Source organism: Symsagittifera roscoffensis, chromosome 10, assembly GCF_963678635.1.
Source record: "Symsagittifera roscoffensis chromosome 10, txSymRosc1.1, whole genome shotgun sequence".
Lineage (NCBI taxonomy): Eukaryota > Metazoa > Xenacoelomorpha > Acoela > Convolutidae > Symsagittifera > Symsagittifera roscoffensis.
The window spans coordinates 14,870,737-14,888,626 of NC_087071.1; positions in this window are offsets into that span (position 1 = coordinate 14,870,737).

Genomic DNA, 17,890 nt, shown 5'->3' on the forward strand with positions numbered 1-17,890 from the left:
TACTCAAACACATGAACATGAAAGACGACTGAATTCTCTTGGTTGAAAGCTTGAAAGCATATCAGAATATTCCATTAACACTTTCGAAAATCCCGCAAAAAGTGTGTTCCGACTGAAAAACGCTGGGTCACAAGTTTAATAAAATTGCATGTAACAAAAAAGAGTTGAAAGATGCGCTACAAAAGTAATCATTCAACAGAAAAAAAATCTCTTACAATCATAATTAAGCAAGTTATCCTCAACGCTCTATTAAGTCAACGCTCTATTAAAATATATATACCAATCAAATTCAAAAAAAAAACTTTAAAAAAATACAAAATTGATTATAAAACAAAAAGCATAAGCTTTCGGCAAACTTTATCCAAAAATCCGCTATTTGAGAACTTTTTCTCTCATTTCGCTTCAATTGTGAACAATTATCTAAACAGCTCAAACTGCCTGAAAACTCAGCTAATTGAAAAAAGCACAAAGTATGTGGAAGAACCTAATGCTACTAATGTTTGCAGGATAACCAAAAGAATTAGAGGCAAGGAGAGTCAAGACACCTACGAGCGAAACAATTTTCTCATTAAAAAATGAAACTCAGTATTTGCGAATGGATATCAATACAAATCAAAATATCGCTGCCTGAAGGCAATTTCCCTAGCTGAGAAAAGATCAACCTGTTCATATAAGTGAACCTCAGACATAACTAAACAACAGTGCTAAGCAACACAGAGCAATAAAATTAGTTCCAATTGTGGCAAATTCAAAAAAAAAACGAAAAAAGAATCAGTGAACGAGGCACATTTGTAGAAATGAGTTAATTATCTGAACGTATGATGCATTTTAAAGCATAAAAAAACACAATGAATTGCACAATGTTAGATCCTTCAAAAGCTTTCGCAATCGATGGAATTCTGCTGAAAAAAATTAGAGATCATGGGTTAAGGGGGAGTACGGAAATTTTGTCATCATAGTCACTCACACATCGATCTCGATATTAAGTAGTAGTAGTAGAGAACATGGTATCGACTTCAATACCTGTCCTCTATGGAATTCCACAAAAGTCAGTGTTGGGGACCCTTCTTTTTCTAATTTATAAAAAAGATCTGCCAAATATTTGTTTGAACTCAAAAATGACTCTGTATGCGGACAATTGTAGTCTAGTTTCTACATAAAAAATAAAAAAAGACGCAAAAGCAACCAATTTAGAAAGAGGTAAAATTTGGATGATTGTAAACAAAAGAAATCTGAACCAAGCTAAATCAATAAAAAATATACCAAAAAGTTTGGACCAAAGTCAAACAAAAAAATCAGCACAATTGTTGAAACGTCCCCAAATCTCAGCCTTGATTTGGATAACAATTTGAGTTTCAAGATGAATGTTCAAAAAATTTTCAAATGCGTTCCTTTTATGCCATTTGTGTCAAATATTTGTAAAAAGAAACGCAAAATACATGCATAAAACTTTTAAAAAAAAACGGTAAAAAATGCAAAAAAAAACTACTGAAAAAAAACGCAAAAAAAATACTGAGAGATGTTTCATAAATCAGCATAAGCCTTAAACACTCAATAGCAAAACAGTCTGAGTGTTTCAGATAAGTAACCTTGGGCAAAGTCAGACAAGTGATAATGTTAGACACGTGATAATTAGATGCGAATTAAACTGCATAGACTGAGATTTTCAGAACGAACCACATCACAATACTAATTAATCTGGAAACTTTTCCAATAATTTCAGAAAACCCATTGTTATTATCTTATTTAAAATATTGCACTATTTCAAAAACCCCGTTCAAAAGGCTACCATAGGTAATCTCAAAATGGGTGTAGCCAACAAAAATACATCAGTGAGACAGTAACATCTCCGTTTTGTTTTATTTCTCCTTTTAGTTAACTTTTCTATCATATACGTGTTCAGTATATGACTTTTAAATTGCTCGAGCTCGTTTTGATTCTCGATAGGTATAGATCTTGATAAAATTGCGTTGTTTTCACTGGAAAAGTAGTAACGGTAGTTCTTCTTTTTTGTACTCTAGAAAATAACAAAAACACACTTTAATTTTTGACATCTGATTCAGGTTAGTGAAAACTTTCATACTTCATTATATCCACTTTGTTTCAACAGAAAACAAAAAAAAAACAATTTGCTGTAGTTGTCGAGTAACATGAATTCATTGATGTGGGATTTGTTTTAATAATTTCTAAAACCAACTCATCGTCCCAAATAGTTTCAAAAAAAATCGGGATTTAAAATATACGCTCATTTTTCTGATTATCTTTATCATTTTGCTGTAACTTTTGAATACTGACGTGTTTTTTGTTGCGCACTGCGATTTTGAGCTGCACTTTGATTGTTCTAAGTACCCACAAAATGGAAATCTTCATGTTTTGCAGTTTGTGCCAGCAAAAGAACACAATCCGCTTTTGTACTTGTCATTTGAGTTGGATATACTGTGCCGACGCAAATTGCATTGATTGTTGAAATCACCTTGACAGATCTGGCAATTTGCTGTCTTGTTTTAGTTGCTTTTTTCTGTGATGGTTCAATTTGTAATGGGTTGGAAATACTTTCTTGCAATTTTCACAAGTTTTAAACAGATGCATTCTGGTATGCATGTATAACTTTTTTCGCTTGAAAATCGTTTGTCGCTTTTGTCACACTTGCACATAGTATGCGTTTCCTGATAGTTTTAGGTTGAAATTCTCAGCAAACAACGTTCCACAAACGAAACAAATTAATTGAATTTGAACAAATAAGAAAGTTCCATCACAAAATTTTATCATAAACTTTGACACTTTATGGTTACCCCAAGTTTGTTTTACAAAACATGTAGCAAAAACAAAACTTTGATCAAAGTTAAGGGTTGGTTTTCTTAATTTTTAATTAGTTTCACTTTGAAAACCCCTTGATTGCTATTTTTTCAATTTTATACGACTCTTTTCACGACAATGATTCCCGTAAAGATTTTAAATAAAAGCTTAAAAATGAATCAAGCCAAAATAATCTAGCCTTTCTTCTGATTTTTTAAAAAGAATATACTTTAATTATTGTGGACTATGAATAAAACGGAATCACTCCTGATGAAAGTGGATAATGTTTCAATTCGCATTGCAATTGTGTTTCAATTGCCATTGAGCCATTTTATGACAAAGTGGTAACTGATAAGAAGGAACTGGAAAAAAATTTATAAAACTGAAAAAAGTTGTGCATGCTATGAACCAGATACTAAGTGATACCGAACGATTTTTAGATACCGAAGACTGCTTGGATTTCAAGATTCGACCGTTCGATCCTCGCGAGCACGCAAATTTTTGCAAGGATACCGAAAAACTGCTTGATTTTAGAGAATCGATCGTTTGGTTGCTCGCGAGAATGCAACATTTTTACATGAAATTTGAAACTTTTCGAGTTGAATTTGAAAATCATTAGAATTTTCCAAAAAAATGAAAACTTATCATATTCTGCCAGGCTATGAAAAACTTCCTCACAAAGTTAATTTCAAAATTTTCAACGCCGCCTACAAAACACGAAAAAAACACCGCCTACAAAGCACGAAAAAGATTAATTGGAAAACAAGGCCCAAAAAAAAGGTCTGATAACTCATTTTGACGAAAAGTTACCACCACTGGAACCAAACTTAGGAAACGAGATAGCAAGTCTAGGTTATAATACATCATCATATAACTGCGTAGTAACCGTTAAAGGCTATAAAGATGATGTGTATTCAATATATACACCCGTTAAAAACATGGAGCAATTGCATAAACTGAAAAATTCGATTAAAAATGATAAGAGGTTAATGGACAAAAGGATTGTTACTAACAGCGAAAACCCTGCAGCCGCCTTAGGAGACAAAGATCGTATCAACCGTCGCGCTCAATTTGTTGAACCGAATAAAAAAAGCATGCCATGGAGACACACTGATGAAAAATGAGAAACTGAGACTGCAAACTCATGATACACTTGGTTTGTTTCTCAAAAAGTTACTATTTTTTGATACGATGAGCAAACATACACTGTTTGTGACATACACAGATAATTTCAAAAACTTTTTTATTTCATTTTTTTTGTTTTTTTTATGACTTTGGTATGGCATCACTAGTTTACATTGAAAAGTATACATTTTTGGGTTTGCGAAAATGGAATCGAACAGAGCTTTTGACTAGAAATTTCGGGTTCTCTGAAAAATCTCGAGTCGAGAATTGTATTCAATATAAGGTTTTCCCTAATAATTACTACTAAAACCCAGTCTTTGATGGCTTTCAGTTGCGAGAAAAATCAAATTCAAATTTTGGAAAACCATTGAAATGAAATATTCGAAACATATTTAAGATTTAAAAAATTGTTGTGTTTCTCTTTGAAATTCCCTTGATTGCTGTTTTTTCGATTTTGTACGACTCTTTTTACGACAAAGATTCCCGTAAAAATTTTAAATAAAAGCTAAAAAGTGAATCAAGCCAAATTATTCTAGCCTCTCTTCTGATTTTTTTTAAAGAGAATATACTTTAATTATTGTGGACTATGAATAAAATGGAATCACTCTTGATGAAAGTGGATAATGTTTCAACTCGCATTTCAACAAGCAATTTTATGACAAAGTGGTAACTGATCAGAAGGAACTGAAAAAAAGGTTATAGATCTTTAAAAAAATGTGCATGCTATGAACCAGATACTAAGTCATACCGAACGATTTTTAGATAGCGAAGGTTGCTTGGTTTTGAAGATTTGACCGTTAAAAGCAAAAGAGATCCTTGATGTGCTTCTCTAGTATTTATCATCAATCAAAAAGCAAACTACACGAATATTCTCTACAGTGACTTTAACCTGGTTATGATTGAAAACATCAACTTTGTGATACGGGAACAAGTTGAAGTTTGTTATATATTTTTTATGCTAAAATTTATTTAGGAACGATTGTAGAGGCACCAAATGTATCGCATCATCACTCATTTTAATTGAATTTCGATATAAAAACCTTTAATCGGAGCATCGAAAAGAATTAAAAATTTGGAAAAGACGAAGAAACATTTAAAAAATGATATTTATTGAAAAAAATGATTTTTTATAGGATAAGTTTACAAAAATTTAGGAGAATAAACTACTCAAACACTTGAACAAGAATGACGACTGGATTATCTTGGTTGAAAGCTTGAAAGCATAGCAGAGTAATCCAATAAACACTTTCGAAAATCCCGCAAAAAGTGTTTTCCGACTGAAAAACGCTGGGTCACAAGTTTAGTAAAAATGCATGTAACAAAAAAGAACTTGAAGATGCGCTACAAAAGTAATCATTCAACAGAAAAAAATCTCTTACAATCATAATGAAGCAAGTTATCCTTGTTTGGTGCAAATTCAAGTCAACGCTCTATGAAAATATATACCAATCAAATTTAAAAAACAACCTTAAAAAAATACAGGGTTGACTATGGGATAAAAAGCATACGCATTCAGCAAACTTTATCAAAAAGTCCGCTACTTGAGAACTTTTTCTCTCATTTCGCTTCAATTGTGAACAATTATCTAAACAGCTCAAACTGCCTGAAAACTCAGCCCAACTAATTGAAAAAAGGATAAAGTATGTGGAAGACTCTAATGCTTCTAAAGTTTGCAGGATAACCAGGAAAATTAAAGACAAGGAGAGTCAAGACACCTACTAGCGAAGCAATTTCTCATTAAAAATTGAACCTCAGTATTTGCGAATGGATATCAATACAAATCAACAAATCGCTGCCTGAAGGCAATTTCCCAAGCTGAGAAAAGATCAACCCGTTCATATAAGTGAACCTCAGACATAACTAAACAACAGTGCTAGGCAACACAGAGCAATAAAGTTAGTTCCAATAGTTCCAATTCTGGCAAATTGAAAAAAAAATTTAAAAACGAATGTTGGTTTTACAAAAAAAAACGAAAAAAAATCAGTGAACGAGGCACATTTGTAGAAATGAGTGAATTATCTGAACGTATGATGCATTTTAAAGCATAAAAAAACACAATGAATTGCACAATGTTAGATCCTTCAAAAGCTTTCGCAATCGATGGAATTCTGCTGAAAAAAATTAGAGATCATGGGTTAAGGGGGAGTACGGAAATTTTGTCATCATAGTCACTCACACATCGATCTCGATATTAAGTAGTAGTAGTAGAGAACATGGTATCGACTTCAATACCTGTCCTCTATGAAATTCCACAAAAGTCAGTGTTGGGGACCCTTCTTTTTCTAATTTATAAAAAAGATCTGCCAAATATTTGTTTGAACTCAAAAATGACTCTGTATGCGGACAATTGTAGTCTAGTTTCTACATAAAAAATAAAAAAAGACGCAAAAGCAACCAATTTAGAAAGAGGTGTAAAATTTGGATGATTGGAAACAAAATAACTCTGAACCAAGCTACTTCAATAAAAAAAATATCAAAAAGTTTGGACCAAAATCAACCAAAAAAATCAGCACAATTGTAGAAACGTCCCCAAATCTCAGCCTTGGTTTGGATAACAAATTGAGTTTCAAGATGAATATTCAAAATTTTTTCAAATGCGTTCCTTTTACGCCATTTGTGTCAAATATTGACTCAAAATCAACTTCTAATTATTTACAAAACTAATAATCAAGCAAAATGTTAATATGCTGCTCTAATAAAATTTAAACAAGGTAAAAAAAACGCAAAAAAACTACTGAGAGATACTTCATAAATCAGCATAAGCCTTAAACACCCAATAACAAAACAGTCTGAGTGTTTCAGATAAGCAACCTTGGGCAAAGTCAGACAAGTGATAATGTTAGACAAGTGATAATTAGATGTGAATTAAACTGCATAGACTGAGATTTTCAGAACGAACCACATCACAATCCTAATTAATCTGGAAAATTTTCCAATAAATTCAGAAAACCCATTGTTTTTACCTTATTTAAAACATTGCACTATTTCAAAAACCCCGTTCGAGAGTGGCTACCATAGGTAATCCCAAAATGGGTGTAGCCAACAAAATTACATCAGTAACATCTCCGTTTTGTTTTATCTCTCCTTTTAGCTAACTTTTCTATTAAATACGTGTTTAGTATATCACTTTTAAGTTGCTCGAGCTCGTTTTGATTCTCGATAGGTGTAGATCTTGATAAAATTGCGTTGTTTTCACTGGAATAGTCGCAACACTAGTCCATCTTTTCTGTACTCTAGAAAATAACAAAAACACACTTCAATTTTTGACAACTGATTCAGTTTAGTGAAAACTTTTATACTTCATCATATCGACTTTGTTTCAACAAAAAACTAAAAACAATTTGTTCTAGTTGTCGAGTACCATGAATTCTTTGATGTGGGCTTTTTTTAAACAATTTCTAAAACCGACTCATCGTCCCAAATAGTGTTAAAAAAATCAGGATTCAACTTATACGCTCGTTTTTCTGATCTTTATTTTTTTGCAGTAACTTTTGAATGCTGACGTGTCTTTTGTTGCGTACTGCGCTTTTGTGCTGCACTTTGATTGTTATTAGTACCCGCAAAATGGGAATCTTCATGTTTTGCCGTTTGTGCCAGCGAAAGTACACAATCCGCTTTTGTACTTGTCATTTGAGTTGGATATACTGTGCCGACGCAAATTGCATTGAGTGTTGAAATCACCTTGGCAGATTTTGCAATTTGCTGTCTTGTTTTGCATGCTTTTTTTCTGTGATGGTTCAATTTGTAATGGGTTGGAAAAACTTTCTTGCAAATTTCACAAGTTTTAAACAGATGCGTTCTGGTATGCATGTATAACTTTTCTTCGCTTGAAAATCGTTTGTCGCTTTTATCACACTTGCACATAGTATGCGTTTACTGATAGTTTTAGGTTGAACTTCTCAGCGAACAACGTTCGACAAATGAAACAAATTAATTGAATTTGAACAAATAAGAAAGTTTCATCACAAAATTTTATCATAAATTTTGACACTTTATGGTTACCCCATGTTTGTTTAACAAAATTTGTAGCGAAATTAAAATTTTGAACAAAGTTAATGGTTGGTTTTCTTATTTTTTTGTGGAAACAGTCTAATGAAAAAATAATGAAAAATCGAGGCACTTCATTTATCAAGGCAGATTTTTACAAACTACGTCGAGACAAACTGAGCAGATATCTCGGAAATGTTAAGCTCTGGCAGCAGTTTAAAAAGAACAAAACAGTTGTTAAAGTACCCAAAAACCTTCTGGACCAAAATTTAGGTTTGAAGAGAAAAAATATTTTCTGCGAAACTCGAGTGAAAATTCAAGTTGTATCAAATTGTCTGGACCGACTACTGAGCTAATCAAAAGAGCAGCAGTAGTGAAGCTAAAATTTGAATGCCATCCCTAATTTCTCAGAAAATCTTATAAGTTTTGATATAAGGTATGGCATGCGCCCTTTTGTTGGAAGTGCATTAGAAGTCCTGGCGCAAAGGCTATATATGATAACACATAAGCCTCTAATGAATTTCACTTTATTGAGGCACTTCATTTCTCACGTTTAACTCTCTTGCTGAATTGCTTCTGTCTCGACAATGTTTTTCCACTTCTCTGACAACATTAAGAATACTTTTTCACAATTAAATTACGAATCCAAAATTGTCGATATGAGGAAGATGCAGACTTCACCCAATTGCAATACTACGCTTACGTTCAAAACTAATAAATCCTCATCAACTCATCGTTTTCAGATCTATCTACGAAATACAATTAAGCGCTAGTTAGGTTGGACCCAAACAACGCTTGTCTTTGAAGGTGTCTGAAATGGAACGCCCGGGTTGACCTCCATACACCGAAAATGCTTATCATACAATTCCATACATCAAGTGTGTGGGAAAATGCTTGTCATACAATTTTCATACAATTTCTAAAAATGGTTGAAAACTGGTATAAACTTATTTCTGTGGCTGTTTGATTCTAATAAAACAGTCTGGTGATAAAAAACTGAGGTTTCCGTTTTTTGAAAAAAATGCTTATCATACAATTCCCATATATGGAAATTGTATGACTGGCATTTTTTTGATGGCGACACAAAAAATTTTTCAAGAAATTTTGAAAATTTGGCCCAAAAATTTTTTTGTTTTTTTTTCAACCGCAAATCGATTTTCGTACGCAAACAAACATTTTTCGAAAAAAAATTTTGCATGCAAAATTTAATATTTTGTGTGCATAACGTAGTCCTGGATACGATAAAATTGGCTTTTTTTTTTCTTTTCACTTAATTGTTTTTTTCAAAAACGCTGAAAATTCCTCTTTCTTTTGAATGGGGTGTTAATGTACGCCTTGATCAATGTATGATAATTTGAAAATTCAAAAATTTAATATAATCATCATTAAAAAACTTTGCCAAAAAAGAAAAGTTCGTTACTTTTGTTATATCAATTGTGAAAGCCAGCAAAATTCAGGTCGTTTTCTATGCATTGTAAATGCAAGACCGTCCAACCTTTGGTGTTTTGAGTAACCAAGGTCTTTGTCACTTGTGTTCGGTTGCAACTACAACCGAAAATTTTTCAGAAAATAAATTTAGAAAGAAAAATCAAAATTTTTGGTTTATGGGAAAACATCTATCATACAATTTTCATATATGGAAAAATGCTTATCATAGAGTTTTCATACAATTTTCTGTACGTATGGAATTGTATGAAATTGTATGACAAGAAGTTTCTCATATATGGAAATTGTATGATAAGAAGTTTTGGTCAACCCGGGCGAATACTTTTTCTTGAAATAGTACATTTTAAACATGAGTGATTATGAAGAGTCGCTTCACGCAATATCAGCTGCAATGTCAACAACAAGAACCACTCACAAAAGTAAATTACGATACTGTAGTTGTTCCATTTGACTTGACTGCTCGGCCAACAAAGAAAGTAAACACTAAAAGAGTGCAAAAATAAACTGACTTTTTTTTCATTTGACTGTTTCCACAAAAAATTAACAAAACCAACCATTTACTTTGTTCAAAGCTTTGTTTTTGCTACATGTTTTGTAAAACAAACTTGGCGTAGCCATAAATTGGCAAAACTTATGATAAAAATTTGTGATAAAACTTTCATATTTGTTCAAATTCAATTAATTTGTTTCATTTGTCGAACGTTGTTCGCTGAGAAGTTCAACCTAAAACTATCAGGAAACGCATACTATACTGTGCGAGTGTGATAAATGCGACAAACGCTTTTCAAGCGAAGAAAAAATATACATGCATACGAGAACGCATCTGTTTAAAACTTGTGAAATTTGCAAGAAAGTATTTCCAACCCATTACAAATTGAACAATCACAGAAAAAAATCATGCAAAACAAGACATCAAATGACAAAATCTGCCAAGGTGATTTCAACACTCAACGCAATTTGCGTTGTACAGTATATCCAACTCAAATGACAGGTACAAAAGCGGATTGTGTACTTTCGGTGGCACAAACTGCAAAACATGAAGATTCCCATTTTGCGGGTACTTAGAACAATCAAAGTGCAGCTCAAAAGTGCAGTGCGCAACAAAAAACACGTCAGTATTCAAAAGTTACAGCAAAATGATAAAGATAATCAGAAAAATGAGCGTATATTTTGACTCCTGATCTTTTTGACACTATTTGGGACGATGAATCGGTTTTAGAATTTGTAAAAAATAAATCTCACATCACTCATTCGTTACTTTGACTTTGAGTCTCTTCTAACCAATTGGCGGATAACAAGATCTTTCCAATGATTTGTTCATACCTACTGAAAGATAACGCTTCGTAACCCAATATATACTAGTGTTTATTGCCACGATAAACCTTTTTCACCTAGAGAAACTACTCAGTTCTTTTGTAAAGGAAGATACTCTGTTTTTAGAAAATTATTTTTTCGATTCTTCGCTGGAGTTATCTCATTAAAATGCTGCCTTTCAATCTGGAAAATGTGATTTGTTTCGTTTTCAATTAAAGCTTATGATAGAGTATCAAGAAGCTCATCTAGACGAAATGCTCCAAACCAAGAAAAATTAAATCTACTATCCAAAACATTATCATCTTATATTGAACAATTACCAGTTTTTGGATTCAGTAGTGAAATTTACCTTCGGAATTAAAAGGTTTTAAGTTCGGATTTTTCTGAATCTTATAAATACTTTTTTAATCTCTAACTAGTTTTGTTTTTTATCCAAAATTTCTGTTATTCTTCTTATCTGTTTCAGCTTCACTTCGATTCAGTGATAGTAGCCAATTTTATGGATCGCTGAACTTATGGCGTGAATGCAAAAAAAACAATAATTTTCCATTTGATCACTTGAAAACTTTCGATTAAACTTCCGATACAACCTTGCCTCCTTAAGCTGAACTTTTTCAAATTTGCGCAACGGAAACACTTTCAATTCGGAATACGAAAATTTTTGAATAAAAGTGGCAATCAAGAAAACGACCAAAGACGGGCGAGTAAAATTACGAAGTGATACAACAAGCATGGACTAGTGACTATTTTGAAACATTTTAATATTTTCTGAAATACTACACCAATCTAAACGTTCAGCTTTTGCAACGAGCTTTTCGAAAACTGAAAAAATTTATTTAATAAAGAATATATTGACATTGAGCGGTGCTGCCAACAAAACTTTTCTTAGATTCAATCGCGGAGAAGCTAATTTTTGATTGGGTTTGGAAGTTTTTGAAGCAGTTATTGGCGATGAAAATTAATTTAGTGAAATCTGTAGTTGGGTACGATGCGAATGCATTAAATCTTTGTGCTATTGAAGTAATTATAATGACAGGACCGTATACTGCTATAAAGCAATATTAGAAACAGGTTTCAACAGAAGAGAAATCGTCTCCAAAGTACGTATACTTCTAAACAACATAACTCGAACAGTCCCTAGTGTGTTGTTTTGCCACAATTTTGTTTTCACAAGTGAAAAAAGGAAAAAAAATTCCCGACGCGTGTTGTCAATCTTGTAAAGCGCGGAATTTTTTAAATTGCCACCCTAATGCACACATTTATCTTCAAAATGAGGTAATGAAAACGATGAACTAAATAAGAGATTTCAAAATGATCTGTTGAAAAATTTTGATTTTTTTTAGTTTACAGCCCAATATAATTTGCGAGAACCAAGAAAACGCGGGAACCAAATTGTCAGTAAGTTGCGCAGCAAAATATTTTTCATTCAAAGGAAAACACTTCTTACACTTTTCAAAAAACTTCAAAGACAAGTAAAGTTTTTGTTGACGAAAAATAAAGTAGGCCTGATTTTTTTAAAAGTTTAAATGACGCATTGTTTTATATTAGGGTACTCTTGCGAACTGAGAGTGTGAGTGGAAACTTTAAACGCAGTATATCAGTGACGTGAGAAAGAGGTACCTTTGCAGTTCTTGAAAATAAACGAATTATATAGTCTTGCGAAGTTTATGGTCTTAAATAATGCAAAACATTAAATGTTGGAGTGTAAATATGATTTTCTAGGAAAATTTTTACCTCAGTTAATGATTAGAGTTATGGAAGCGGATATTGAGTTATTGTATTTGGCAATGAGAGCATCAGCTATCAATGAGTGTATGAACGCTTAAGGAAGCAATACTTATTCTGCATGGGTGGGACAAAAATGGAGCAATAAAGAATGTTTGCCAAAATATGTGTTTAGTTTCTTGCCGAGTGTTTGATTCGAGAAAGATATTACCTTTGATAGCAGATTACCTGGTTTTTCACAGTGGATAGGACAGGAATAGAAACTCTATGCTTGAATGGTGAGCTTTATTGTGTCTACAATAAATCAGTGATTCGCTTAAAACGGCTTTACAAATTTCAAAGAGAAACATTAGTAACCCTCTGGAAAAATACAGGAACGTGCCACAAACGAAAAAAGTTTATGAGGATACAAAATGGGGTTTCAAAATGTGGTTATGATAAAAGGGTCCAAGATGTGGTTATGAGAGTACAAATTGTAGTTATGATAAAATCATACGGACAAATAAAAAAAATTCTCATATGTGTTTCTATCGCAAGCGATAGCCTAAATGATCACATTTCCACAAAACCAAAAAAAAAACTTGTAAGAAACTGAAATCTTGATTTGGTTTCATTCGACTACAGACGACGACTTTGGCTTAACTTCTTCTGTAACAAAATTGTTCGAAAAAACAGGCTCAGCATATAACTGATGCCTTTTTCTTTCACAACATTCTCTCTAAAATACCAAAAAACTTTCAGGGTAATATTTTTCTTACAAATTTTTGAAACACAGAAATAAAATTTACTTTGGTTCAAACATGAAAAATCCTACCCTTTACTGTTAACTAAACCAACCATTGCAAAATTGATCACATGGTAATTGTTACTTTTCATCAAGCTTCTCGATTCTGATTGTCTGAGAAGTATTTTGAGTCCTTCGATGCTTCGACAAACATTCGAAGCGTTGCTAAAGACTTTAAAATTTCGATAAAAACTTCGGGTATCAGTGTGCATATGATCGTCATGGTTAGGATTTTGAAAACTCATTCTGGTTGACTTCAGTTGAACAAAAATCTGAAGCGAAAAATTTTTTTGAACAAAAAAACTGGAGAAAAAAAATTTTGCAGTTGCGCGAAGAATAATCATAAAATATTCTAAAATATTCCAGAACTTTGTATCAGTCAATTGAAAAGAAAAAAAAATGTAAATTTTAAAAATCGAAAGTAAATTTTAAAGAAAAACTTGTTTTCAAGTTACTTTTTGAACGTAGACCTGAAAAGAAATTGTTGGCAAGGCTCAATGTTTCAAATTAAGTTGTTCTAAGCTTTTCTACGAATAATAGACCGTTAAATGCTCTTTAGAACTATTTATCGATAGTTATTCTTTTTTTTTCTAAAAGGTAATTTCTTCAAATAATTGATAGGGCCGAATCAAATAGTGGGTGGAGAAGAGTAAACAACGATCAAAAACTTGTGTATGAAAGTTCTAGAATAATCTGGAACACATACTGTCCGGGGTGAAACCTTATAGAACATTCTAGAACATTCTAGAACAATCTAGAAGTTTTTGCTTACTCAATTAATGGGCCTTGCTTGAAAATTGGGAGTGGGAGAGTGAGCAGTGATCAGTTATATGTTTATGAACGTGTTGGAACAATTTAGAAAAATTAATGAACCGTTTGAAACATTCTGCTAGATCTAGAACAATCTAGAACATTTTGCTCCTGCTCTTTTCCGCGCCCTAGTCAACCCCCCCCCCCCCCCCTCAGGGAGGGTTGCGAGGTGTCTAAACTACTGATACTCATACGTATTGATATTTACAATAATCTATATATTGTACTATGATACACACGATGAGCAAAAATAAAACATATCAATCCATTTATAAAACCGGACCTAAAGATAGTCAGAATTACACAGTACAGAAGCTACGAAAACAAACGAAACTATATCCACAAACGTAGTATTCTTGAAAAAGTCAAGATGAAACAGAGCCGGATGCAATAAAAATCACAGCTGCAGTAGCAACACTGTACTCTATAGCACGATCAATCACCTTCTCAGTTTTGAAATTTTTTGCAGTAGTGTTAAATAGAGATACACAAGCTCTCACATATCAAAAGGGTAAACAGCTACTCAAAAACGAACGATTTTTATCCAAAAATTATTGAGCCAATGCTTGATAGTGAGAACCCTAAAAGCATCTTAACCCCAAAAAGCTGGAATTGGAACAAAATGAAACTAGTACATAAAACAGAACTTTTTTCCATCTAGAGTTCATTTTGCCCAGAACTAAACATTAATGCATCCAGTTGGGTACTAGAAACTTCAATGAATCAACCCTCAATACGTAAAACATCTATGGAAAAACGATGAATAGAAACAAATAATGTTTTCCAATTCAAAAAATAATTTTATATTAAGTACAACTTACGCGAGATCGTACATAAAAAAATGTACAGGAGAATTTACGGCTCTACTGCTTCCCTACACCAGGCAAAATTTTAAGTTGCTCCGAATACCCTTGGAACAATTCTTTCGCATCAAAATAATTGCTCGAGTGATTTAATTTTTTGTGTAGAATCCAAATCATTTGCGCAAAAAGAAATCAAAAAACCAGAAAATCACATTCCACAGGAAAAAGTTGGTACAGAACAAATACTGATTATGTTTGAAATGTTCTCAAATTTGAAAGTGTTTATAAAATTTCAAAATCACTTTTGAAAGCACACTATGAGAAGTTTATTTTTGACCGACTACAAAAATTGATTCGACATGACCGCACCGTTAAAATTTAAAGTAATGTTTTTCACTATCAATGCAAGGGTTACAGAGGACATACCTTTGTTTGATGTTGTCACCAAACGTGGTAGAATGATAAAAGATAAAAAAAATGAAGGGAAGTTTTTCTTAACTTAAAAATACGAATCTAAACTTATCATGACAGTAGACAAGAATACTAGTTGCACATTAAACGAAGTTTCCTTGTTCGCTCCACAATTTTATATCAACTAAGCAATTAAGAACCAAGATAAATGTTACCTTATGAAATATAGATTCCGTCAGGTAACACACGACAGTTTGTAGAAAAAAAAACATTGTGATTTTACTCATGCAACAAATATTATCCCCACTATAAAATTAAAGTTATTGTTCCGACTATTGTAACAAAATTAAGTGAATATTTGTACTCGGGTGGGTTTTTTTCAGACAAATTTTGACTTTTTAACTAGCAAGTTTTGACGACATTTTTTAAATATCATTCCAAAGGTATTCTTGTCCTGAGTTTAAATTTGAAAAAACATTTCACCTTTGATCTTTTTTTCGTAAAGTTATGGCGGTTGAAAGATAACCATTTTGGCCAACTTGTGATAGTTAACGTCTGATAGTTAACGCGACAAAAATTCTCAAATTCAAAAAATTCTTTCTATTTTATTACAGTTAATTTTTTCATGTTATTACAGCTCCATAGACCTTAAAATGCAGTCGGAACATTGTCATGTACTTTGTACCAGTTCTATGTGGTTCAAAAAATGCCATTAAGTGGAATGTGGTGCAACTTCATCCAGACGACAATAAATGTAATTTAACACCCTACTCATCGCAAACAAAGGCGACAAAAATTTTCCTAACAAATCTATAGTAAGAAACCCAAATGTCGATAAACAATTAGTCGGAGTTGACCCCCATACACTGAAAATGCTGATTATACAATTCCATACATTAAGTAAATAGAAAATGCTCGTGATACATTTTTCCCACAATTTTGAAAAATGGATGAAAAAAGTTATAAACTAATTTCTGCGACTCTTTGATTCAAATAAAACAAGCTGAAGATTAATATACAATTTTTGTTTTTTTTTGAAAAAAAAAGGTTATCATACCATTCCCAGTATATGGAAATTAAATGAAAAGCTTTTTTTGATGGCGACACATATAATTTTTTGGTTTTACTTCAACCGAAATTCGAATTTTGTAGTTAAACAATAATTTTCAAAAAAAATAAAATTGTACTCCTGAATACACTCAAGTTGAAATTTTTTCTTTTTTGCTTAAAAATGTTTTTCAAAAAAGTTGAAAATTTCTTTTTTTTTCTGTGGCATGTTTATTTCGGCTTTGCCTGATAACTTGAAAATTAATTTTAAAAAAATCATTGTTAAAAGTCTTGCCAAAATTTAAAAAGTTTGTTACTTTCGTTAAATCATTTTTGAAAAACAGCTTTAAGACACTTGAGGTGGTTTGTTATGCACTATAAATGCAAAACCAGTCCAGCCTTTGTTGCTTTGAGTAAGCTAGGGGGTATTATTTTGCGTTTGGTTACGTACACAAACCAAAATTTGCAAAATTAATTTTAGAAAAAGCCTTGTGGCCTTAAAAATTTGCTAACCTTTCCCACTAATAAAACAGCTAAAAACTTTCACTGTACAAAGATAGTACAAGAACAAAACTCCATATCAGAAGTTTTCTGACTCAGTATGTTTTTGACACAAAGGCTTTTTCTAGTTCATTCGATGAATCAAAAAAGCCTAACTTGTTTTAAGCTATTAATAATCAGTTAAAAACATGCTACCAAAAAGCCCTAAAGGTGCGCCAAAAATAGCGCCCATTTTTGCGATCGCGGTTGGGAAAAAATATTACTATTAGACTACTCTCGCTAAAACTCGCATGTGTAACAAGCACAACAACTAGCTGAAACACAATTTCTCAAAATCAAAACCAATTTTTTGATCTATTTTCGGATTAGGAGATCGATGAAAACATCAATTCCAATCACGATCAAGATTTTTCATTTTTTAAAATTTTTCTGTTTCTATTTCTTTAATTTGCGTTTATAGGCTTTATATGTTATTTTTTTCAATGATTTAATACTCTTTTGTTTATGGTAAGGGTTGAGTGAGAGCTTACGTTACCAATAACAAAAAAGTATTATTGATTGAAAAAAAAACAACATATAAAGCCTATGAATGCAAATCCAGGAAATACAAAAAAGTACACAAATTTTAAAAAACTTTCACTCCACAAGAGAGAAAAAGAGAGATGGATAAAAACTACATGAACGAAATCCAAATATGATTCAATTTAAATCATATGAAATTGAGCTGAAATCAGCATATTTTAACGAAATGTTCGAAAACGACCTATTACAAAATAATTCCAAAATGAACTATCGGTCAAAATCTTATCAGGGAACCATCTTACATCACTTCAAAAATTTCCACTCTCAATAATCATTGCTTTTTTTTGAACTTTAGCTACTGTATTCAAGGAACACAATTGGATGGAAACCTCCAACTATTTGACGAAAATTGACAACTTTATAAATCTTAATCACAAAGGGACATTCATAGAAAACGCGAGGACAACTCCAGGGACCAGTGTGTAACTGATCAAAAATGACGCGAAATTTTTGCAGTTAACTATGTTTCATTACTCACCTCGGCAGTCCGTCTTGGACAGTCCGAAACCTATTCAGGATATCAATCAGAGTTTGTACAATTCAGAAAAAGCTTGAACTG